General features: G+C 45.3%; 1 long non-coding RNA gene across 1 annotated transcript; it reads left to right on the top strand.

Annotated features, from left to right (window-relative positions):
* Window positions 1-229: 229 nt before the first annotated feature.
* Window positions 230-10,097, top strand: LOC147961164 (uncharacterized). The gene is made up of 3 exons (XR_015611484.1): window positions 230-633; window positions 3,186-7,330; window positions 9,548-10,097. It is a non-coding gene; the product is annotated as an uncharacterized LOC147961164 (long non-coding RNA).
* The last annotated feature ends 4,355 nt before the right edge of the window (window positions 10,098-14,452 follow it).

Below are 14,452 nucleotides of genomic sequence, written 5' to 3'. Positions count from 1 at the left end.
GTAATGCTAATTTAGGCACTATTTTTATATTTAATAAAACTAAAATAATTATAAAAAAATAGGAAACTAATAGACAGTAAAAGAAAAATAAACAAAAGCTAAAAAGATTTTAAAAAAGGTAAACAAGCCCCCTGTTCCCTGGACTGAAGCCACTAGAGCCGGCCCAGCCCAACCCCCACACCCGCGGTCGATCCCCTCCTCTCACTGCTCCTCCGACCGGGCGCCCGGACGCGCTCCCACCCGACCGCCTCGCCGGCGACACTGGGAGGAGGATAAGGCCGCCAGCTCTCCGACGCCTCGGCCCCCTCGCCTGCTCTGCTCCACTCGCCCCCACTCCTCTCCCTTCCCCCTCCTCCAGATCCACCGAGCGCTGCCACCGCCGTCACTCCACCGTGGCCATGGCCAACGCCCTCCCTGGGCCTCGTCGAGCTTTCCTACGGCCTCCCCGGTGTCGCCCTCGTCCTCCACACGACCGAGGCCGACCGGTGGAGTTGCGCAGCGACGCCTACGCCGTCTCCTTCCTCCCCGAAGCCGACGCAATCTTCATCTTCTTCCTCTGACCGCCGCATCTCGACATCACCACCGTCTCTCCGGCCCGTCTCCGGCCTCCCCGAGCTCGTCATCCGCACCGCGGTGAGCCCATCCTCCGGATTCCCCTTTACCCTGCCCGTTCCATCACCGTTTAGCCGCCGCCCCCGCTGTTCGGCTGCCATGGCCGGACCGCCGGAGCTCCGCGTCCGTGAGTCCTAACCGCGCCCTTTCCTCGTCTAGTCCGCGCCTAGGCCACGCTATGCCCGCCATTGACCGCCACTTTTGCCGCTGCCGCCTGCCCGCAGTCGCCAGCTCCTCACCTCCGTTGGCCCCGTGTTGTAGATGCTCGCGCCCTCGCGCCGTTGACCACGCCCGCGCCTTGCGCCGTGGCTACACCCTTGCGGGCCCCTGGTCGCAGCCTCTTGTGCCCCGCGCGCGCCTGCCCGCACCCACGCACACCAGAACGCGTGCCCATCCGGCCGCTGCCTAGCCACTGCTTCTGCTGATGCTTTGCTGCTGTTCGCTGCTACCTATTGCTGCCGCTGCCGTGCGCTGCTTGCTACTGCTGGTGGCCATGGCCAGCATGCGTGCGTGCTGTGTGCGTTGAGTGTGTGCGTGAGAGTCCCTAGTTAATTAGGAATAGGTAGCAATTAGTTGTTAGGTTATTTAGTCTAATCTATGCCAATTGCATGCACGAACCATTGTTAGATTGAAATAAATAGATCAAGTTAAAATATCTGAGGCAATGACAAGTGGGTCCCAACTAACATTTTTGACCAGTCAATACTTGACTGTTGAGTTTGTCCGGGGCCCCACACTTCTGCCTTTCGTGGGTGCACACCTGTGTGTACTTAGCATATTAGCCCATTTAATATCTCCAATTAAAAAATAAACACAGAAAATGATTAAACTTTGAAAATTAATATAAAATAATCCGTAACTCGGATGGAAATACTTTGTACATGAAAGTTGCTCAGAACGACGAGACGATCCAAATACGCAATCCGTTCGTCCGCCACACGTCCCTAGCATAGCGAACATGCAACAATCCATCTCCGTTTCATCTGTCCGAATATGCCAAACACCGGGAATATTTTCCCGGATGTTTTCCCCTTTCGCCGGTATCACCTATCCCCACGTTAGCTCAACCCTGGCACCACGTATTGCCAGGTTATGCTTTGTGATGCTTTGATTGCTTCGTTATTTATTGTGTTCCCCTCTGTTACTTCTTTCCGGTAGACCCTTAGACTGCCGGCGACCCCCAGTTCGACTACGGTGTTGACGACCCTTCCTTCTTGCCAGAGCAACTAGGCAAGCCCCCATTTGATCACCATATATCACCTACTCTTCTCTCTACTTCTTGCATTAGAGTAGTGTAGCATGTTACTGCTTTCCGTTAATCCTATGCTGATGCATAGCCTGTCCTTACTACTACTGTTGTTACCTTCACCTGCAATCCTAATGCTTAGTATAGGATGCTAGTTTATCATCAGTGGCCCTACATTCTTGTCCATCTGCCATGCTATACTATCGGGTCGTGATCACTCGGGAGGTGATCACGGGTATATACTTATATACATAATATATGATACATGTGGTGACTAAAGTCGGGTCGGCTCGTTGAGTACCCGCAAGTGATTCCGATGTTGGGGGCTGAAGGGGCAGGTGGTTCCACCCAGGTAGTGGTGGGCCTGGGTTCCCGACGGCCCCTGACTGTTACTTTGAGGCGGAGCGACAGGGCAGGTTGAGACCACCTAGGAGAGAGGTGGGCCTGGTCCTGGTCGGCGTCCGCAGTTATTTCTAAATAACACGCTTAACGAGATCTTGGTATTTGATCTGAGTCTGGCCACTGCCCTATACGCACTAACCAACTACGCGGGAACAGTTATGGGCACTCGACGTCGTGGTATCAGCCGAAGCCTTCGTGACGTCAGCGACTGAGCGACGCGCGCCGGGTTGGACTGGAACGCCTGCTCTTGTATAAGGGAGGCTAGGTCTACTCGCCGGCCGCGTACGCAATGTGCAGGTGTGCAATGGGCGATGGGCCTAGACCCCTGCGCCATAGGATTTAGACCGGCGTGCTGACCTCTCTGTTGTGCCTGGGTAGGGCTGTGACGTGTTGATCTTCCGAGGTCGGGCATGACCCAGGAAAGTGTGTCCGGACAAAGGGGATTAAGCATGTTGGGAAATGTGGTGCACCCCTGCAGGGAAGTTAATCTATTCGAATAGCCGTGATCTTCGGTAACAGGACAACTTGGAGTTGTACCTTGACCTTATGACAACTAGAACCGGATACTTAATAAAACACACCCTTCCAAGTGCCAGATATGACCAGTGATTGCTCTCTCATAGGGCGACGGGGGAGGATCATCGGTTAGGATTATGCTATGCGATGTTACTTGGTGAACTTACCATCTACTCTCTTTTTCTGCTGCAAGATGGAGGTTACCAGAAGCGTAGTCTTCGAAAGGACTAGCTATCCCCCCTCTTATTCCGGTATTCTGCAGTTCAGTCCACATATGTTACCCCCTTTTCCATTTGATACCAATGCATACATATGTAGTGTAGCTCCTTGCTTGCGAGTACTTTGGATGAGTATTCACGGTTGCTTTTCTCTCTCTTTCCCCCTTTCTATACCCGTTTGCTGCGAGCAGACGATGGAGTCCAGGAGCCAGACGCCACTATCGATGACGACTACTACTACTCGGGAGGTGCCTACTACTACGTGCAGCCCGTTGACGACGACCAGAAGTAGTTTAGGAGGATCCCAGGCAGGAGGCCTGCGCCTCTTTCGATCTGTATCCCAGTTTGTGCTAGCCTTCTTAAGGCAAACTTGTTTAACTTATGTCTGTACTCAGATATTGTTGCTTCCGCTGACTCATCAGGAGGCCCATCCCAGATTTGCTGTTTTATGTCTATTTCAGTGTTTTGAAGAAAAGGAATATCAGACGGAGTCGAAAAGGAACGAAATCAACTGGAGAAGTTATTTTTGGAAGGAAACACACCTGATGGACTTGGACCCCACGTCAGAAGATACGAGAGCTGCCCACGAGGGTGGGGGGCGCGCCCACCCCCCTAGGGCGCGCCCCCCTGCCTCGTGGGGCCCTCGTGGCTCCCCTGACGTACCTCCTGCGCCTATATATCTCCATATACCCTAAAACTTCCAGCACACACAATAGATCGGGAGTTCCGCCGCCAGAAGCCTCCGTAGCCACCAAAAGCCAATCTAGACCCATTTCGGCACCCTGCCGGAGGGGGGCAACCCCTCTCCGGTGGCCATCTTCATCATCCCGGTGTTCTCCATGACGAGGAGGGAGTAGTTCTTCCTCGGGGCTGAGGGTATGTACCAGTAGTTATGTGTTTGATCTCTCTCTCTCTCTCTCGTGTTCTTGATTTGGCACGATCTTGATGTATCGCGAGCTTTGCTATTATAGTTGGATCCTATGTTTCTCCTCCCCTTCTTCTCTCTTGTAATGAATTGAGTTTCCCCTTTGAAGTAATCTTATCGGATTGAGTCTTTAAAGATTTGAGAATACTTGATGTATGTCTTGTCGTGGATATATGTGGTGACAATGGGATACGACGTGCCACTTGATGTATGTTTTGGTGACCAACTTGCGGGTTCCGCCCATGAACCTATGCATAGGGGTTGGCACACGTTTTCGTCGTGATTCTCCGGTAGAAACTTTGAGGCACTCTTTGAGGTTCTATGTGTTGGTTGAATAGATGAATTGAGATTGTGTGATGCATATTGTATAATCATACCCACGGATACTTGAGGTGACATTGGAGTATCTAGGTGGCATTAGGGTTTTGGTTGATTTGTGTCTTAAGGTGTTATTCTAGTACGAACTCTAGGGATGTTTGTGACACTTGTAGGAATAGCCCAACGGATTGATTGGAAAGAATAACTTTGAGGTGGTTTCGTACCCTACCATAATCTCTTCGTTTGTTCTCCGCTATTAGTGACTTTTGAGTGACTCTTTGTTGCATGTTGAGGGATAGTTATATGATCCAATTATGTTATTATTGTTGAGAGGACTTACACTAGCGAAAGTATGAACCCTAGGCCTTGTTTACCATCATTGCAATACCGTTTACGCTCACTTTTATTACTTGCTACCTTGCTGTTTTTATTATTTCAGATTACAAAAACTATTATCTACTATCCATATTGCACTTGTATCACCATCTCTTCGCCAAACTAGTGCATCTATACAATTTACCATTGTATTGGGTGTGTTGGGGACACAAGAGACTCTTTGTTATTTGATTGCAGGGTTGCTTGAGAGAGACCATCTTCATCCTACGCCTCCTACGGATTGATAAACCTTAGGTCATCCACTTGAGGGAAATTTGCTACTGTCCTACAAACCTATGCACTTGGAGGCCCAACAACGTCTACAAGAAGAAGGTTGTGTAGTAGACATCAAGCTCTTTTCTAGCGCCGTTGCCGGGGAGGTGAGTGCTTGAAGGTATATCTTTAGATCTTGCAATCGAGTCTTTTAGTTTCTTGTTTTATCACTAGTTTAGTTTATAAAATAAAATTACAAAAATATGGAATTGAGTTTGTCTCATACGCTTCACCTTTTTAATATCTTTCGTGAGTATGATAGAAAGGATAATTGTGCCCAAGTGCTAGAAGAAGAAATCTATAGAACGTTTGGCACTAAATATTTGAATGATGAGCATGATTGCAATGTTGTTAGTATGAATTCCTTGAATATCTATGATGCTAATGATATGCAAAGCCACAAGCTTGGGGAAGCTATGTTTGATGAAGATGATATTTTTTGTCCCCCAAGTTTTGATGAGCAAATTTATTATGAAAGCATGCCCCCTATCTATGATGATTATTGTAATGACACGTATGCTTTAAAGAATAATGATAACCATGAAACTTGTCATCTTGATCTTAATTTTCAATCACATGATAGTTATTTTGTTGAGTTTGCTCCCACTATTATTCATGAGAAGTAATAAATTTTCTATGCTTGTAGATCATGAAAAGAATGCTTTAGGTGCTGGTTATATTGTTGAATTCATTCATGATGCTACTGAAAATTATTATGAGGGAGGAATATATGCTTGTAGGAATTGCAATAATATCAAGTTTCCTCTCTATGTGCTTAAAGTTTTGAAGTTATGCGTGTTTTACCTTCCTATGCAAGTTGATTATTGCTCCCATAAGTTGTTTGATCACAAAATCCCTATGCATAGGAAGTATGTTAGCCTTAAATGTGCTATTCATATTCTTCATGATGCTCTTTTTATGTTTCAATTCTTATCTTTTATGTGAGCATCATTGAAATCATCATGCCTAGCTAGGGGCATTAAACGATAGCGCTTGTTGGGAGGCAACCCAATTTTATTTTTGTTCCTTGCTTTTTGTTCCTGTTTAGTAATAAATAATTCATATAGCCTCTGTTTAGATGTGGTTTTATGCTTTTAATTAGTGTTTGTGCCAAGTAGAACCTTTGGGAAGACTTGGGAAAAGTCTTGTTGATCATGCTGTAAAAAACAGAAACTTTAGCGCTCACGAGAACTTCTGTCATTTTTATTTGGAGAGTGCTATTTAGTTAATTCTTTTTGAAGATGATTAATAGATAAATTCCTCAGGTCCAGCAATTTATTTGAGAATTTTATGAGTTCCAGAAGTATACGTTTGATCAAGATTACTACAGACTGTTCTGTTTTTGACAGATTCTGTTTTTCGTGTATTGTTTACTTATTTTGATAAATCTATGGCTAGTAAAATAGTTTATAAACCATAGAGAAGTTGGAATACAGTAGGTTTAACACCAATAAAAATAAAGAATGAGTTCATTGCAGTACCTTGAAGTGGTGATTTACTTTCTTATACTAACGGAGCTTACGAGTTTTCTGTTAAGTTTTGTGTTGTGAAGTTTTCAAGTTTTGGGTAAGGATTCGATGGACTATGGAATAAAGAGTGGCAAGAGCCTAAGCTTGGGGATGACCAAGGCACCCAAGGTAATATTCAAGGATAGCCAAGAGCCTAAGCTTGGGGATGCCCCGGAAGGCATCCCCTCTTCCGTCTTCGTTCATCGGTAACTTTACTTGAAGCTATATTTTTGTTCACCACATGATATGTGTTTTGCTTGGAGCGTCAATTTATTTTGTTAGGATTTGCTTGTTGTTATTTAGAACAATGTTTTTCATCTTTTATTTCAATAAAAGTGGCATTGATAGCCTTTACTATGCCTATTTTAGAAGTCCACATGTTGTTGTTTGAAAACAGAAAGTTTATCGTTGTTGCAATAATTCTCTAGAAAAGTCAGAATGTGATAAAATGTAGAAACCTTTTGCATATTAAGATCTGATAAATTTACTACAGTGAGAATTTTCTTTCTTAATTTTTGGAGCTAGGGAAGTATGGATGTTGCTGCATTCTTTACAGACTGTCTTGTTTAGGCAGATTGCTGTTATGTTTGCATATGTTTGCTTCTTTAATGATTCTATTTGAGGATATGACTATTAAATATGCAGAGGCATTTAGTATGCAATGTTGAATAATAATTTTAGTGATTTGCTACAGTAGAGTATAATAAGGTGTTGGCAATGGTTTATACTAACTTATCTCATGAGTCCTTGTTGAGTTTTGTGTGGATGAAGCTTTTGAGATTTAGGGAGACTGTGATATGAGAGGAATTAAGGAGACACAAAAGCTCAAGCTTGGGGATGCCCAAGGCACCCCAAGATAATATTTCAAGAAGTCTCGAGCATCTAAGCTTGGGGATGCCCCGGTTGGCATCCCACCTTTCTTCTTCAACAACTATCGGTTAGTATCGGTTGATCCTAAGTTTTTGCTTCTTCAAATGATGTTTGCTATTCTTAGATGTCATTTTATTTTGCTTTGCTTGCTGTTTGAATAAAATACCAAGATCTGAAATTATTAAATGTTAGAGAGTCTTCACATAGTTGAATAGTTATTCGACTACTCATTGATCTTCACTTATATCTTTCGGAGTAGTTTGTCATTTGCTCTAGTGCTTCACTTATATATTTTAGAGCATGGTGGTAGTTTTATTTTGAAGAAACTATGATCTCTCATGCTTCACTTAAATTATTTTGAGAGTCGTAATAGCATGGTAATTTGCTTAATAATAATTTGCTTGGTATTCAAGATTTGTGAAACTTTCTTTTGAGTGCGTTGAATACCAAGAAAAGTTGGATGATTGATAATTGTTTTGAGATATGGAGGTAGTAATATCAAAGTCATGCTAGTAGAGTAATTGTGAATTTGAGAAGTGCTTGAGTTAAAGTTTGCAAGTCCCGTAGCATGCACGTATGGTTAACATTATGCAACAAATTTGAAACATGAGGTGTTATTTGATTGTCCTCCTTATGAGTGGCGGTCGGGGACGAGCGATGGTCTTTTCCTACCAATCTATCCCCCTAGGAGCATGCATGTAATACTTTGGTTTTTGATGGCTTGTAGATTTTTGCAATAAGTATATGAGTTCTTTATGACTAATGTTGAGTCCATGGATTATACGCACTCTCACCCTTCCATCATTGCTAGCCTCTACGGTACCGTGCATTGCCCTTTCTCACATTGATAGTTGGTGCAAACTTCGCCGGTGCATCCAAACCCCGTGATATGATACGCTCTTTCACACATAAACCTCCTTATATCTTCCTCAAAACAGCCATCATACCTACCTATTATGGCATTTCCATAGCCATTCCGAGATATATTGCCATGCAACTTTCCACCATCCAGTTTATCATGACACATTCATCATTGTCATATTGCTTAGCATGATCATGTAGTTGACATAGTATTTGTGGCAAAGCCACCGTTCATAATTTTTACTTGTCACTCTTGATTCATTGCATATCTCGGTACACCGCCGGAGGCATTCATATGGAGTCAAACTTTGTTTTAGTATCGAGTTGTAATCATTGAGTTGTAAATAAATAGAAGTGTGATGATCATCATTCAATAGAGCATTATCCCAAAAAAGGAAAGGCCAAAGAAAAAAAAAGAAGGCCCAAAAAAAGGGGGCAATGTTACTATCCTTTTTTCCACACTTGTGCTTCAAAGTAGCACCATGATATAGCGAGTCTCATATATTGTACTTCAAAGTAGCACCATGTTCTTCATATAGAGAGTCTCTTGAGTTATCACTTTCATATACTAGTGAGAATTTTTCATTATAGAACTTGGCTTGTATATTCCAACAATGGGCCTCCTCAAGTGCCCTAGGTCTTCATGAGCAAGCAAGATGGATGCACACCTACTTAGTTTCTTTTGTTGAGCTTTCATACATTTATAGCTCTAGTGCATCCGTTGCATGGCAATCCCTACTCCTCGCATTAACATCAATCGATGGGCATCTCCCTAGCCCATTGATTAGCCTCGTTGATGTGAGACTTTCTCTTTTTTGTCTTCTCCACACAACCCCCATCATTATATTCTATTCCACCCATAGTGCTATATCCATGGCTCACGCTCATGTATTGCGTGAAAGTTTATGAGTTTGAAATTATTAAGGTATGAAACAATTGTTTGGTTTGTCATCGGGGTTGTGCATGATGAGAGCATTCTTGGGTGACGAAAATGGAGCATGACTAAACTATATGATTTTGTAGGGATGAACTTTCTTTGGCCATGTTACTTTGAGAAAACATAATTGCTTTGTTAGTTTGCTTGAAGTGTTATTATTCTTTATGTCAATATGAACTTTTGTCTTGAATCTTTCTAATCTGAATATTCATACCACAATTAAGAAATTTTGCATTGAAATTATGCCAAGTAGCACTCCGCATCAAAAATTCTCTTTTTATCATTTACCTACTCGAGGACGAGCAGGAATTAAGCTTGGGGATGCTTGATACGTCTCCAACGTATCTATAATTTTTGATTGCTCAATGTTATATTATCTACTGTTTTGGGCAATATTGGGCTTTATTATCCACTTTTATATTACTTTTGGGACTAACCTATTAACCGGAGGCCCAACCCAGATTTGCTGTTTTATGCCTATTTCAGTGTTTTGAAGAAAAGGAATATCAGAGGAGTCGAAACGGAACGAAATCAACTGGAGAAGTTATTTTTGAAAGGAAACACACCTGATGGACTTGGACCCCACGTCAGAAGATACGAGAGTTGCCCACGAGGGTGGGGGGCGCCCACCCCCCTAGGGCGCGCCCCCTGCCTCGTGGGGCCCTCGTGGCTCCCCTAACGTACCTCTTGCGCCTATATATCTTCATATACCCTAAAACTTACAGGACGCACAATAGATCGGGAGTTCCGCCGCCAGAAGCCTCCGTAGCCACCAAAAGCCAATCTAGACCCGTTCCGGCACCCTGCCAGAGGGGGGCAATCCCTCTCCGGTGGCCATCTTCATCATCCCGGTGCTCTCCATGACGAGGAGGGAGTAGTTCTCCCTCGGGGCTGAGGGTATGTACCAGTAGCTATGTGTTTGATCTCTCTCTCTCTCGTGTTCTTGATTTGGCACGACTTGATGTATCGCGAGCTTTGCTATTATAGTTGGATCCTATGTTTCTCCTCCCCCTCTTCTCTCTTGTAATGAATTGAGTTTCCCCTTTGAAGTAATCTTATCGGATTGAGTCTTTAAAGATTTGAGAATACTTAATGCATGTCTTGCCGTGGATATCTGTGGTGACAATGGGATACCACGTGCCACTTGATGTATGTTTTGGTGACCAACTTGCGGGTTCCGCCCATGAACCTATGCATAGGGGTTGGCACATGTTTTCGTCGTGATTCTCCGATAGAAACTTTGGGGCACTCTTTGAGGTTCTATGTGTTGGTTGAATAGATGAATTGAGATTGTGTGATGCATATCGTATAATCATACCCACGGATACTTGAGGTGACATTGGAGTATCTAGGTGACATTAGGGTTTTGGTTGATTTGTGTCTTAAGGTGTTATTCTAGTACGAACTCTAGGGCTGTTTGTGACACTTATAGGAATAGCCCAACGGATTGATTGGAAAGAATAACTTTGAGGTGGTTTCGTACCCTACCATAATCTCTTCGTTTGTTCTCCGCTATTAGTGACTTTTGAGTGACTCTTTGTTGCATGTTGAGGGATAGTTATATGATCCAATTATGTTATTATTGTTGAGAGGACTTACACTAGCGAAAGTATGAACCCTAGGCCTTGTTTACCATCATTGCAATACCGTTTACGCTCACTTTTATCACTTGCTACCTTGCTGTTTTTATTATTTCAGATTACAAAAACTATTATCTACTATCCATATTGCACTTGTATCACCATCTCTTCACCAAACTAGTGCACCTATACAATTTACCATTGTATTGGGTGTGTTGGGGACACAAGAGACTCTTTGTTATTTGGTTGCAGGGTTGCTTGAGAGAGACCATCTTCATCCTACGCCTCCTACGGATTGATAAACCTTAGGTCATCCACTTGAGGGAAATTTGCTACTATCCTACAAACCTCTACACTTGGAGGCCCAACAACGTCTACAAGAAGAAGGTTGTGTAGTAGACATCAGCGGCGCACGCCGGGTTGGACTGGAACGCCTGCTCTTGTATAAGGGAGGCTAGGTCTGCTCGCCGGCCGCGCACGCAACGTGCAGGTGTGCAATGGGCGATGGGCCCAGACCCCTGTGCCATAGGATTTAGACCGTCGTGCGGACCTCTCTGTTGTGCCTAGATGGGGCTGCGACGTGTTGATCTTTCGAGGCTGGGCATGACCCAGGAAAGTGTGTCCGGACAAAGGGGATCGAGCATGTTGGGAAATGTGGTGCACCCCTGCAGGGAAGTTTATCTATTCGAATAGCCATGTCCCTCGGTAAAAGGATGACCTGGAGTTGTACCTTGACCTTATGATAACTAGAACCGGATTCTTAATAAAAAACACCCTTCCAAGTGCCAGATACAAACCGATGATCGCTCTCTCACAGGGCGACGAGGGGAGGATCACCGGGTAGGATTATGCTATGTGATGTTACTTGGTGAACTTACCATCTACTCTCTTCTCCTGCTGCAAGATGGAGGTTATCAGAAGCGTAGTCTTCGATAGGACTAGTTATCCCCTCTTATTCTGGCATTCTGCAGTTCAGTCCACATATGCTACCCTTTTCCATTTGATACCAATGCATACATATGTAGTGTAGCTCCTTGCTTGCGAGTACTTTGGATGAGTACTCACAGTTGCTTTGCTCCCCCTTTCCCCCCTTCCTATACCCGATTGCTGCGACCAAACATTGGAGTCCAGGAGCCAGACGCCACTGTCGATGACGACTGCTACTACTCGGGAGGTGCCTATTACTACGTGCAGGCCACTACGATGACTAGGAGTAGTTTAGGAGGATCCCAGGCAAGAGGCTTGCGCCTCTTTCGATCTGTATCCTAGTTTGTGCTAGCCTTCTTAAGGCTACACGTTTGCGTGTATGATTAGTGTACGATTGAATCGGGGGCGTCACATGTTGTCACTCAGGGGTTGTCGGATCATAACACGTAGTAGGTGACTATAACTTGCAAGATCGAATCTAGAACATGGATATAATGATGATAACATAAACGGTTCAGATCTGAAATCATGGCACCCGGGCCCAAAGTGAAAAGCATTAAGCATGGCAAAGTCATAGCAACATCAATCTAAGAACATAGTGGATACTAGGGATCAAGCCCTAACAAAACTAACTCGATTACATGATGAATCTCATCCAACTCCTCACCAACCAGCGAGCCTACGAAGGAATTACTCACTCCCGGTGGGAAGCATCATGGAATTGGTGATGGAGAAGGGTTGGTGATGACGAAGAACGGAGATCCCCCTCTCCGGAGCCCCAAACGGACTCCAGATCTGCCCTCCCGAGGAAGAACAGGGCTTGGCGGCAGCTCCGTCTCGTGGATCGCAATAATTCTTTCTCCCTGATTTTTCTCTCCGAAAATAGGATTTTATAGCGTTCGTTTCAGGGTCTGCGGGGCCACCAGGTGGGGACAACCCACCTGGGCGCGCTAGGAGAGGGAGGCGCGCCCTGGTGGGTTGTGCCCACCCAGGTCTCCGGTAGGTCTTGGCTCTAGAAATTCTTATGTATTATATAAAAATTCCTCGCAAAGTTTCGTTCCATTTCGAGAACTTTTGTTTCTGCACAAAAACAACACCATGGTAGTTCTACTGAAAACAGTGTCAGTCCGGGGTTAGTTTCATTCAAATCATGCAAATTAGAGTCCAAAACAAGAGGAAAAGCATTAGGAAAAGTAGATACGTTGGAGACGTATCACTGACACCTCCACGGTCAGCACACGTTCAGCTCAATGACGTCCCTTGAACTCTTGATCCAGTTGAGGCCGAGGGAGAGTTCCGTCAGAACGACGGTGTAGCGATGGTGATGATGAAGTTACCGATGCAGGGCTTTGCCTAAGCACTACGACGATATGACCGAGGTGTGTAACTATGGAGGGGGCACCGCACACGGCTAAGAGAAGACTTGGTGTGCCTTTGGGGTGCCCCCCTCCCACGTATATAAAGGAGGGAGGAGAGGTGGTCGGCCCAAGGGGGGCGCGCCAGGTGTGGGGAGTCCTACTAGGACTCCCTAGTCCAAGTAGGATTCCCCTCTCCTTTTTCCTTTTTCGGAATAGCAAAGAGGGAAAGAGAGGAGAAGTATGAGAGAGAAAGGGGGGTGTCGGTGTCAAAACCGGCGGATCTCGGGTAGTGGGTCCCGAACTGTGCGTCTAGGCCAGATGGTAACAGGAGGCAGGGAACACGATGTTTTACCCAGGTTCGGGCCCTCTTGATGGAGGTAAAACCCTACGTCCTGCTTGATTAATATTGATGATATGGGTAGTACAAGAGTAGATCTACCACGAGATCAAGGAGGCTAAACCCTAGAAGCTAGCCTATGGTATGATTGTTGTATATGGAGTCAATTCCCTACGGACTACAACCCTCCGGTTTATATAGACACCGGATAGGGTTAGGGTTACATAGAGTCGGTTACAATGGTAGGAGATCTTGAATATCCGCATCGCCAAGCTTGCCTTCCACGCCAAGGAAAGTCCCATCCGGACACGGGACGAAGTCTTCAATCTTGTATCTTCATAGTCCAGGAGTCCGGCTGAAGGTATAGTCCGGCTACCCGAACACCCCCTAATCCAGGACTCCCTCAGTAGCCCCTGAACCAGGCATCAATGACGACGAGTCCGGCGCGCAAATTGTCTTCGGCATTGCAAGGCGGGTTCCTCCTCCAAGTCCTTCATAGAAGATTGTAAACACCAAGAGTAGTGTCCGGCTCTGCAAAATAAGCTTCCACATATTGCCATAGAGAGAATAATATTAACACAAATCAAATCTGCTGACGTATTCCGCAGTGCGTCATCACACTACAGCCAAGTCCTTCACTCGAATCATTTTCACTTTTCCACCTCAGCGTGTTTTGCGAGGCGGTTTCCTTGGCACGTCTTGTCAAAGCAGAGATCGTGTGCCCCCCTTTTACGGGATACTCATCAATACGGACATGGGTAACCCAATCGTGCCCGTTAGCATGTTTTCTCGATTAAAGGCGAGTCCCAAATGGTTACGGGGAGGGCTCCTGGTATTCAACCTCTTATAAAGAGACCAGGGCCTTACTCCTTTTCTCCAATCCCAAAACAAGTTCGCCCGTCGCCTCGAGTTCCAACACCCTAGGCTCCAGATTCCGGGCGCCTCAGACCTTCAACAATGTCCGGTTCCGACCTTCAAGGCCGATGGATGCCCTCCTCCATCACGGAGGAGGACGTGCTAAAGTTGAGAGAGGCTAAGTTCTTGACCGCCGAAATTTCACACAGGTTGCCTGCTCAAAGGCAGGCTATCCCCAGTCCCCAGCCCGGTGAGAGCGTAGTGTTCGTGTCTCACTTCCTTCGGGGGTTAGGCTTCCCGATGGACCCCTTTGTGAGGGGACTACTGTTTTATT

This window comes from Triticum urartu, chromosome 7A (genome assembly GCF_056163025.1).
Source record: "Triticum urartu cultivar PI428250 chromosome 7A, HENAU_Tu73, whole genome shotgun sequence".
Lineage (NCBI taxonomy): Eukaryota > Viridiplantae > Streptophyta > Magnoliopsida > Poales > Poaceae > Triticum > Triticum urartu.
Note: the sequence above shows the minus strand (reverse complement) of the source record. Positions and strands in the feature narration are given on the sequence as shown.